We start from the raw sequence: 9,075 nt of genomic DNA, 5'->3' as shown, positions 1-9,075 counted from the left end.
CACAACCTATTTTAGAGACATAAACAATGTACAAATATAAGTGATGTTAATCTAATCCAGAAAGACAATGGAATTGCAAGATTCTATCATCCCATAACATACTTCAAGTCCAAGGAGCTCGACAGGCGTGGAACAAGAGGCTTCAAGCTGAACTTGGGGGTGACAACTTTTGGGCAGCCCTGAAAATTACAACAATGAATTACATTAGAAAAAGCAATTATTAGCAGATTAATAGATCATTTTGAAATGGGATATACATCCCATATACTGGTTCCTCGTCATATCAGGTAACATAAGTACTACACTACTAATCAAAATCACAGCATAAAGTTGTTCGTTGGCAACATAAGTTCAGGTGAAAGCAACACCGTTTAACCTGGATATTCTAAAATCAGTAAACTATATAATGGTATGAAAGGTTAAAAGGGTACATGATCTGTTATCAATCTATGCACATGCATTTTCGAAAATACAATAGTACTGATCCATCACCTCTCCTGTAATAAGGAAAAAAACTCAGCATAAATTAAACTAGTATCTTGCAAACCCATGGAAGAAGGGAAAATGGAATGATTATTTATACAACTCCATTACAAAGTCAGGTTCGAACAAGACATCGAGGCAGTAATGAAGTTCATACCACAGATAATGTAATTTTCTTCCTAGATACAGATTAAACTAATTCTGGTATATATATTCACCGAGCTACAGGAGACAACAAGGACAAAAAAGAAATGCCTATGCAGAAAACACTAAACAGAACATGGCGTCGCATTAATACATTAACAGAAATCATGTCTCCAAGACCTATTTGATGAATTTATTCACCACATTTGGTTACATTGTTTCGCTGGACCGGTATTTTGATGGAAAATAAACTCAATGCATATTGAACACTTGATTATATTGATTGATTTAGAGAACAGAGGTACATCAAGCTGTTAGAAAAATATAAACTGAATTAGATTTGGTAGAGAACTGACTGAATTAGATCTTGATAGAACGTCACATGTGCAGCCGGTTGACAAACATGTGCGGTTTATCTCTACTTGATACCCTGCAGTGTACAAGATACAAAGAAAAATCAGTGCTAAATGATTCAAAGAGGAAGCACGCACACACAACACACCAGTTGCTGCGCGCACGCACATCTCACTCGTAGACACGCTGAAGCCCTCTGGCACTGCCTCCTCTATGTCAGCACGCACATACAACACACCCTGCAAGTTGGAGAAGGTAGTAGTCACGCTTAGGAAATTGAGTGAAGAGGGAGGCCACGCACCAGCCTTACCCTTCCAACCTGCCCACGAACAGCTGGTACAACTACTAGCACGGGACGCAGGAGCAACAACACTAACCAGTGGCAACTAGGGTATACTGCGGCCTCCAGCGAGAAATTGTGGTAGACCAGCCAACCCATGGTCACCCCGGTCGGACGAGGCCTACGTCAGGGTTGAGCTCCGATCTGCGTGAGCCAGATTTGCAGCAGCAACCCGAGAGGCCGGGGATGAAAGATTACGCAGCCGTGGAGGTCGTGACGGGGTGGAGGAAGGAGACACTATCGGAGCAGTGGGGATGCAGGGGGATGAGGTGGGTGGGGGACGAGGGGATCGGGGAGAAGGGAGAAGATGATGGGCGGCGGCGGAGGGACAAAGAGATGGGGGCAGGGAGAGACCTAGGGTTAGGTTTTATACGGGGAATGGGTAAGGTGGGCTTCGACGGGCTTCAGCGGGCTTGCTCGTTGTACTAGACTGGTTCATCACGGATTCTCAAGACGTCATGAGAAATCCGTCACGTATTAACATGTTTCTTGTAGTGGATATAGCTGGTGGGTCCGACCTGTCAGCGGGGGGAACATTTTTTTCACGAAATACAGAGGCCCTTCCAGTGGGTCCCAGCTGTCAGGTGGAGGAATCATTATTTTGCGCGTAATAAGGAGGCATTTCCTTGTGTGCGGTCGTGCACCCAGCTGTCAGCCTCTCCACGTACAGTCCACGTCCGATGGATGTCGTTCGTTGACCACGTTGACCAGGCCGCGCCGAGAGCACCATGGCGGTGGACGACGGCGAGGCCTAGGAAGGGAACGACACGGAGCCGGGGAAGACTTGGCAATGGTTTCCCACGCGGTGGGGAGTACGAGGGTTTACTGGTCCGGCTGCCGTCGCCGGAAAATAACAGGAGGTGTGGGTGAGTAGAGGAATGGCCTGGCCAGCAATGAAGTAAGGTGGGGCGATGTGGCATGTGCGGCAGCACAGCCGGCCACGGGAGGCGAGAGTAGGCAATCCCACCGGCGCTGGTTTGGGCGGCTGGAGCAAGAAGATCTAATATTGAAGAAGCGGCATGACCGTTGGATTAACATCCAATGGTCACTGCTGCTAGAATCGTTTGTGGACTAAGTTGACAAAGCCAAAGTACACGTCAACCTAGTAGACCCACAAGTGAGCCTCCAAATCTGTCCCAAACAGCATACAGCCCGAAATTTCTAGGCAGATTCAAATTAATTTTAAATCTAAATATACCTTAATTTAAATTCAATAAAATTTTACCCGCACAAAAACAATGAAATTTAAAATATCAAAATCCGAAAGAAAACAGTATTTTGGAACTAATTGCCTGTTTGTTGTATTTTTTCATTTTACAGCCCATTTTTATTACTTATAGCCCATTTCTTATTACTTATAGCCCATTTTCTGGGCAAAATGCATCCCTCCTCGTCTTGAAAGATTTCCGGCCCAGCAGGGCGTAGAAAAGCAAGTAGGCCTACGTTGGTTATTCTGCAAAAAACAAAATAGCTCGCTAGCCATTTTCAGTAAGGAAAAGAACAAACTGGGCTGGTCATGTGCTAAACATATGAAATAAAAGCATGGGCTAGAAGGGCTATGGGTCCCGCACAACCCAGTTGATACCCTTCTCCGTCCGGAAATAAGAAGATTACTGCGCGCACTGCTGGGTCCCTACTATCATCCTCACCATGTACATTCATCTCCTTATTCCTCTCGGTTGTTGACCATGTTGACAACACCTGAGGGCGGCGCCGCGGCGAGCGAACCAAGGCGGAGGACGATGGTGAGGCCTCAGACAGGAACGAACAGGAGCCGGGGAAGATGCGCATAGTTTTTGGGTGCGATGTGGCCACGATGAGTGCGCGGCAGCACGACCAGCCGTGGGAGGCGGGAGCAGGCGGTCCCGCCGGTGCTGGTTTGGCTTTGGTGGCTCGAGGAAGAAGAGACTGAAGAAACACGACAGAGGTTGAATGTCAATCCAACGGTCAAGGTTGGCATAACCGTTTGTTGACTAAGCCGACACCAAGTAGCATACTTTTTTATATATAGGAAGAAAAGAAAAATTGGGCTCGTTGGCCTGATAACATTCCTGAAACTGCGACCGTTCAATCTTGGGTCACAACTAAAACTACGAGGAAAATGTGTTCGTCTGCCGTCCTCCTCCCAGGGAACGTTCTCCAAATAAGTGACTAGCACCCTTGGTTTTCAACTGAGAGGTCTTGGGTTCGAGTACCAGGAACTCTCAATTTTGTCCTCCTTCCTTCCTTGCAAAAAAGGGAAAGAAAATCAAAGACTTGGGAAGGCATACAGAACAAGCTAGTGTACCAGTAAAGACACGTTGCCGAGTTTTAGAAAAAAGAGAGACGTGCTCCTGTAGCTGGTTTGAATCCAAACCTAGACTATGACTATATATGGTGCTATTCTACTCTGCAAGTAATGAAACGCACATATCCAACATTCGCTTCTCCTCTTCTCTACTTACTCTGCCTAGCATCAGAAGCTCTGGCCACAGCACCCATGTCCGCTGGCTGCTCGTCCACCTGCTCCTCAGCAGGCAACAATCAGATATGCGCCAAGTCACCACCCGTACCATCACTTGTGGGTCTCATCAAACCCCCGCGGGCACGTGCACTGCAGCCGATTGCTCATCACAACCCGTTGCCGTTGGTATGGTGCCACTGTTGCAAATCACGCAGAGTCATCCGTCGCGTCTCAACCACAATCTTGAACCCTGGCCGAGTCTTCTACAAATGCCCGAATCATGGGGTAATAATATGTTTATCTGTTGTTCTGCTGCTTTCAGTTGCTGATTTTTTTAATAGTTTGGTTGATGATCTTCCAATTTGATTCGTGCAGAAAAGGGAAGATTCGTGTGCTTTGTATTTCTGGGAAGTTGTTGATGTGGGGGAATGCAACTACACTGATTATTTGGTTAGCCCAGGAATCCCAATACTAGTAGGTTGGGGTGTTGGACAAGTAACTGAAGGAACGGTAGAAGAGGAAGATTGAAAGTGCTAGTTATCGACTAGAGGGGGGGTGAATAGGCAATTTTTATCAAAGTCTTCAAAACGTGGAAGTTTCAAAGACAAACAATAGAAATGACCTAATTGATATGCAGCGGAAGATAAACTACAACATGCAAGCCATAGTCAAGTATGCAATAGTATTAACGTACGAAGACTAATAGCAGCTAGGTAGTAAGGATCAGGATGGAAGATAGTATGAAGCCAATCAACAGTAGTAGTCAAGCAATGAAGTCAAACAGATAAGACAGATAAGCAATGACTTCACGAAGACAAACTCAGGTAAAGGAGGGAAGGGATAGAACCAGACACTTGTTGAAGACACAGGATTTGTTGGACCAGTTCCAGTTGCTGTGACAACTGTACACCTGGTTAGGGAGGCTAAGATTCAACTCAGAAGACCGCATCTTCACCTTATTCCCCTTGAGATAAGGACACACAGTCCTCGCCCAATCACTCTGGTAAGTCTTCAAGGTAGACTTCCGAACCTTCACAGACTTCGTTCACCGGCAATCCACAATGACTATTGGATGCTCAGAACACGACGCCTAACCGGCTGGAGAATACATAGTCCTCAAGTGTAATAAGTCTTCAGGTCACACAGACAGAAAGACTTCAGTGATGCCTAACACTCTTTGGCTCTGGGTGTTTGGGCTTTGTCCTCGCAAGGATTTCTCTCTCAAAGGCTTCGAGGTGGGTTGCTCTCAAAACGACAAAAGCCGCAAACTAACTCTGAGCAGCCACCAATTTATGGTAAAGTGGGTAGGCTATTTATAGCCACAAGGCAACCCGACCTGATATGTCCGAAATGACCCTGGGTCACTAAGGAACTGACACGTGTTCCAGCGGTCAGATTTCAAACACACACGGCAACTTTACTTGGGCTACAAGCAAAGCTGACTCATCCAGCTCTGGATAAGATTTGCTCTCATTGTCTTTGCTCGAAGACATAGGATTTGGGTTGAGCATCACTTCAGTCACTCTGACTTAGTTCACTTGGACCCCACTTAACAGTACGGTGGTTCCTATGACTCAACAAAGAAGAAAAGGAAACCACAAAACAACTCAGTCTTCGCGCTCCATAGTATTCACTCAATGTCTTCTCATGTCATAGACTTCAGTGTGAATATCTTCACACACCACCATTGTCTTCAATGTCTTCATACATTTTTAGGGGTCATCTCCGGTAGGTAAACCGAATCAATGAGGGACACTACCTGCGTTATCCTGCAATTCTCACAAATGCATTAGTCCCTCAACCAACTTTGTCGTCAATACTCCAAAACCAACTAGGGGTGGCACTAGATGCACTTACAATCTCCCCCTTTTTGGTGATTGATGACAAACTGGTTGAAGTTTTCAACGGGAAGGAAGTATGTGAAATTGTAAAGGATAGCATATTGTCTTCATAAGTGGCAAGGGCTCCCCCTGAAGATGTGCATATAAATAATTTGCTTTTGGAATGCAAATGCACATGGCAGGTTGTACTTGTGGAGATCCTCTTCAACTTATGAAGATAATTCATCATGCATGAAATGATATAGCTAAGAGAATGACATGCATAATGAAAAATGGACGTCTGCAGAATGATCTAAGTGCGGAAGTTATCATCGCACGTGGAAACACAAATAAGTAGCAGACGACCATCAAGTTTAAGTGTTACAACTCAAGGAACGAAATGTATCAAAAGCAAGAGTTGTGAACACTAGGCAAAATATAAAGCAACCGCCCTTATGAACCCGCTTGAAGACTATCAAACTCATACGCTTCTCCCCCTTTTGTCAGTAATGACCAAAAAGGTTTGAAGACATAGAGCATCTACTCGTCCTCATGAGGAGTAGTTGAAGCATCAGGGTTGTCGTTGTCGTTTGGCAGTGCAGACGAACTTGGTGCAGTGTTGATGCGTGCAGAAGTAGGGGGCGGTGAAGTAGCATCGTCTTCATCATCGATCACATTGGCATTGACAGTTGCCGCGGAGGAAGAATAGTCAGAGTCTTCAAGAGATGGAGTTCTTTGTAGGACAACATTCCGTGCAGGAGTGGAGTCAAACTTGAATCTTTCAGTGAAGCCATCGTCTTGAAGATCAGCTTCAGCACTGAGCAGGGTCAAACTCTTCCATGATCGCCGACAAGTTTTGTGAGTGACAAATGCATTCTTGGTGGCAAGGTTTCGAATGCGATTTACATCCACCAAGTGGCTTTGCATCTGACGCTTGAGCCAAAAATGATGCTTATCTTGCTTCTGATGCAGGGCCACAAGAAGTTCTCGGTCATTGAGGACCCGAGAGCGCTTCCGAGGCCTTTGAGCAATGGTTCTCGCAGTGGCTTCAGTTGATGCACGATGAGGCAGACGAATATTTCCAGCCATCGGATAGACGCGCGTGACAGCTTGGACTCCTTCCATAGGCTGAGTGAAGCTTTGATGTTCAGCATTTTGAAGACAAAGAGGCTTCTTGGCAGGTTCAGGGTATATGGCTTCAACTGACATATCAACCTCTAGTAGGAAGATCACATGATTGTGAGCAGATGGTTGATAGTTGACAGCAGAGTGTTGCTTGATGAGGCGCATGACCCATGGAGCATAGAATTTTAGTCCAAAGAGGTCAGATCCAGATGCAGCCAGTTGCCTGATGAAGAAATCTTGCGCATTGAAGCTGATGCCATTGAGGATGTAAAAGACCAATGTCTTCATGGCTCCTTCAAGTTTTGCAGCTGATGAATGTCCTTTGATCGGCCATAGAGTCCGCCTGATGATATGATATATAGTGTGCGGCAGATACTCAAGGTCATCAACAAAGAACTCCTTTGGATATTCAGCATCACGTGGCAAAGGCTTCATCATGCTCAACATCTGGCTCATATTGGGTTCAAGCTTATGGAAGATGCTCTCCAGTGCATTGCGGTGGTTTTGACAACCAGGTTCATATAGCTCTCCGGGAGTGGATAGGCCTGTAAGCTCAATGATGTCAAGAGCTTTGGCTTCATGATGAACATTTCCTGTCATCCACTCGAGAACCCATGTCTTCGTATCTCTGTTATAACCGCGAATGTGGAGTGTAGCATAGAATTGAAGCAATAGCTCTTCATTCCAATGTTCTTTGTCTGTGACAAAGCTGAGCAGACCAGCATCACGAAAGCAGTCAAGTGCTTCTTCTAAGCATGGCAGTCTAGCAATGGCTTCAGTGTCGAGGCGCATATGAGGGAAAATGCGCCCTTGATCATACAAAACACAGGAGTAATAGCTTCACTGCTGATGACTCCAGAACCGATCTGATGATATTCTTGGCTTCGTGTAGGGGTTCTTTGAGCTGTCAAAGAATGTGTTGTGGCTTTTGAAGCCATTTGCATTGAAAGACCCGACAGATGTGGCAGTACCTGGAAACCTTGGTAGTCTTGGCTTTGGCTTCTGGACCTGAGGCCTATGCTCAATGTGATAGTCAAATTGAGGACCAGAGACAGTAGGCGGAGGGACCAGAACGGGCCATCTTGCTGTGATTATCTCGCCATGGTTGTATGCTTGCTCGATTGTATAGGGCCTTGGTGGCAGAACAGGAGCAGTGGCAGCAACAGTGGCTTCGGGCTGCACATCAGAAGCTTCAGGAGCATTTTCATCATTGGCTTCAGCCATGACTATGTCATCGGCTTCATTGGTGTTGGTGGTGGCAGCCTCAAGGTTTTCAACCTCCACTTACTGAGCTGGAGGGTCAGGCACAGACACGTTCACATCATGAACATCTTCTTCAGGAATGGGGGTGTAGGGACACGTTCTTCTTGACGTTCGTCATCGGCTGATGCAGCCGGATTGTCTTCAGCAGCTGGTGCTTCAGACTTGGAGACATTCATAGCAGGAGTGGCTTCTGACAACACTTGACGTGCAACAGGTTGATGGTGCACTTCTCCTTCTGGAATGCTCGGAAGAGGGGGTTGAGGCCTTGGTCCTTTGCGAAGCCTTTGTAGTACAGGCGACACCTTTGGGGATGGAGTGGGCAGGTCCTCATCCTCTTCAACTTGCACGAATGGTGTGGCTTGTTGTCGTTGGGGAGTGCTGGGGGAGTCTTGTTCTTGCGGGCGATCAGCCCATGAAGCATCCTGAGCAATTGGCGTCAGAGGACGACCAATGCTGATGATTTCGCTGTTCGTACGAACAGGCGATGATACCACATTGTATTCAATTTGAGGAAGAACTTCATCATCTTCAACATTGTCATGGTGACCAATGTCTTTAGCAGTGATGGGATCAACTGCTGGAATCTCTTCAGCTTCAGGAGCCTCTGTGGAAGCAGGCTCATGAATAGTCATGCGAAGTTCTTGGGTTGCAGATGCAGGATTAACCACTGAGATGGGTTCAACAACAAGGGGCTCTATGGGAGCAGCCCGACTCTTCTTGGTCTCGCACTTCTTCTTGGAGGGAGCAGCATCAGAGGCTTCTGAGGTTTTCCGTTTTCTGGCTTCAGCCTCTGCAGCCCTCGTCTTCTTCTGTTCTGAAGTGGTTGACATGACTTTTGGCTTCGAGACAGTCATGCTGCTTGGGAAGACAATGCGAGGTTCATCTAGCCTTGAAGGTGCAGATTGGACAGTCGATTTCTTCTTCTTTGCAGCCATCCTGAGGTCGATGCCAGGACGACCAAGAGCCTTGCGCTTTTCAGCCTAATTGTAGGCAAGCACACACTTGTCAGCCAGATTTTTCATGCGCTCTCTAGAGCCTCGAGCTTCTTCACGCTTCTTGTGAAAGGCTTCTTTGAGCTCGTGAAGCATGATCTTGAAGTTCTT

This window comes from Triticum aestivum, chromosome 3B, assembly GCF_018294505.1.
Source record: "Triticum aestivum cultivar Chinese Spring chromosome 3B, IWGSC CS RefSeq v2.1, whole genome shotgun sequence".
Taxonomy (NCBI): Eukaryota; Viridiplantae; Streptophyta; class Magnoliopsida; order Poales; family Poaceae; genus Triticum; species Triticum aestivum.
Note: the sequence above shows the minus strand (reverse complement) of the source record.